Source organism: Oncorhynchus nerka, linkage group LG14 (genome assembly GCF_034236695.1).
Source record: "Oncorhynchus nerka isolate Pitt River linkage group LG14, Oner_Uvic_2.0, whole genome shotgun sequence".
Lineage (NCBI taxonomy): Eukaryota > Metazoa > Chordata > Actinopteri > Salmoniformes > Salmonidae > Oncorhynchus > Oncorhynchus nerka.
This window is the reverse complement of record NC_088409.1, coordinates 30897556-30900672: the sequence shown is the minus strand read 5'-3', so window position 1 is coordinate 30900672 and position 3117 is coordinate 30897556.

The window sequence follows — 3117 nt, the reverse complement described above, 5'->3', positions numbered from 1 at the left end:
TCTCTCACCCTCTCTCTCTGTTTGCTGGCTCTCACACGTGGGCCACGTCACTTCCTTTTTTGTTCTGTCTTCCAGACTAGTCTCTCTCACTGTCAGTCAGTCTGCCTCAATCGTCTCTGTGTTAGTGGTTCTCGTCTGTCTGTCTTATAGCCTGACGGCTGGTGTTTGCGGCTGGTGTTTTTCTATCTGTCTGTCTCTCTATTTCTCTCTGTTTGTGTTTGCTTGTCTTTGTCTGCTTGTCTCTCTTTTTGACAGCTTCTCTCCATATCTGTGTTTTTGCATGTCTCTCATTTTGACAGCCTCTCTCCCTGTCTACATGTCTCTCTTTTTGACATCCTCCCTCCGTGTCTGTGTGTCTGCATCTCTCTCTTTTTGACATCCACTCTCTATGTCTGTGTGTCTGCATGTCTCTCATTTTGACAGCCTCTCTCCCTGTCTACATGTCTCTCTTTTTAACAGCCTCTCTCCATGTCTGTGTGTCTGCATGTCTCTCTTTTTAACAGCCTCACTCCATGTCTGTGTGTCTGCATGTCTCTCTTTTTAACAGCCTCTCTCCATGTCTGTGTGTCTGCATGTCTCTCTTTTTGACATCCACTCTCTATGTCTGTGTGTCTGCTTGTCTCTCTTTTGCACTATACCCCGTCTTGTACTGCATTCCCCAAATGTGACCCTGGAGACTTTTCAATGCGGTCGCCTTTTCAATGAATTGTACACATTTAAACGTAGGGAATGCAGCAAAAAATTGTACGCAAAAAGTTGAAATAAAAAATATATATAATTCTCACAGTACTCATACATTTAAGCATCATCAAAGATTAGCGGGAAGGGAACTGTCCTTCACAGATTCAATTAGTGCAGAACTTCCAGTAAGAAAGTGCATTGAAGAAGCATAGTACTGTACTGAGAAACACAATAAGGAAAATAGCCCCACTGGGCACACACGTCAGCTCAATGTCTAGTTTTGATTTACATTTGGTTGAGTTGTCAACTAACGAGTATTCAAAGTGAAATCAACAAATACAAATGACAGTGTCATTGACTTAGGTTAAAAGTTTGTTTAAAAACAGACTAAATACTCTTACGTTTATGCACATTTTTTTCAAGTGCAATTAGTTTTCCATGTTGATTCAACATCACATTAATTTTTGTGGGTTGAAATGACAGCATTGATTCCATCAGTTATAGCCCAGTGGGGCGATGCTCTTGGAGAGTTGTCAGCACAGCCTCTCCAGCCACTACAATATTACACAACAGTGAGACGCCAGTCCAGGCCGGTCACGATGGACATTGGGGCCAATTCAGGCACTCAAACAGAGGACACAGTCTTCGCTCCAGGAGTTGGGGTGGCTTTTGGACTGTCCCCATCCAGTCACATTCTTTACTTCTCAACATGCTGTACATCCTCCTTCTCCTCCTCCTAAGACATGCCACTGGCCACACTGCACCAGACCACTGGATATAATATATATATTTGAACCTTTTCATCTCTTTTAGATTTCAGCAGGTAGTCTTCAAACAGGTGAATCCAATCCAAATCAAATTTGATTGGTCACATACACATGGTTAGCAGATGTTATCGCGAGTGTAGCGAAATGCTTGTGCTTCTAGTTCCGACAGTGTAGCAATATCTAACATGTAATCTAACAATTCCACAATAACTACCTAATATACACAAATCCCAGTAGAGGATTTGAATAAGAACATATACATAGAAATACATGGATGATCAATAACTGAGCGGCATAGGCAAGATGCAATAGATGGTATAAAATACAGTATATACATATGAGATGAGTAATGCAAGATATATAAACATGATTAAAGTGGCATTATTCAAGTGACTAGGGATCCATTTATTAAAGTGGCCTATGATTTGAAGTCTGTATGTAGGCAGCAGCCTCTCTTTGTTAGTGATGGTTGTTTACAGTCTGATGGCCTCAACATATCTTTATGGTTGGTTTGGTCTCTGAGCGCCGTACTCAGATTATTGCATGGTTTGCTTTTTCGGTAAAGCTTTTTTGAAATCTGACACAGCGGTTGCATTAAGGAGAAGTGTATCTAAAGTTCTATGTATAACACTTGTATTTTCATCAACATTTATTATGAGTATTTCTGTAAATTGATGTGGCTCTCTGCAAAATCACCGGATGTTTTGGAACTAGTGAACGTAACACGTCAATGTATACTGAGTTAAAAAAATATATAAATATGAACTTTACCGAACAAAACATACATGTATTGTGTAACATGAGTGTCATCTGATGAAGATCATCAAAGGTTAGTGATTAATTCTATCTCTATTTCAGATTTTTGTGACTCCTCTCGTTGGTTGGAAAAATGGCTGTGTTTTTTGTGACTTGGCTCTGACCTAACATAATCGTTTGTGGTGCTTTCGCCGTAAAGCCTATTTAAAATCGGACACTGTGGTGGGATTAACAAGAAGTGTATCTTTAAAATGGTGTGAAGTATTTGTATGTTTGAGGAATTTTAATTATGACATTTCTGTTGTTTGAATTTGGCGCCCTGCACTTTCACTGGCTGTAGTCATATCGATCCCGTTACCGGGATCTCAGCCATAAGAAGTTTTAAAAGCGCTGTGCTGTTATAGCCTATCCAACATGCACATGCATGTACTCTAAATGCAATGCTAGAATGACTGGTTTTATTGTATTCTGCTGTTCTTTATTAACCATGTGCTCCAGACAGGGAGGAATGTGTATGCCATGCCATCAAAGCCAATCGCTAATATCAATAGTTAAAGAGGTTCACCATACTCTTTTAGTTTTAGCATGTATTCAAATCAGCCTTCATCAAATATTAACCATTAGTTCTGTTTTTATTTCAAGGCTGCCTTTCATAAGACAACTCTTCTATTTTTTTAGAGTTTCATCCAAATCTAAAGGTCACTTTGCATTCTCTTTGCTCACATAACCCGCTGCAGGAAACGGCACTAAAGATGTCTGTATGTACTCTGTAGTTTCTGTAGAGCAGGACTAGGGGCATTTCAATTTCATCTCTACTGTACTTAGTTCAGGAAATAAAAATGTGATGTAGCATATAGGGTAAGGTTTTACTGATTGTATGGTTTGTGTTACGGCATTGGTTCAGCGACCTTAA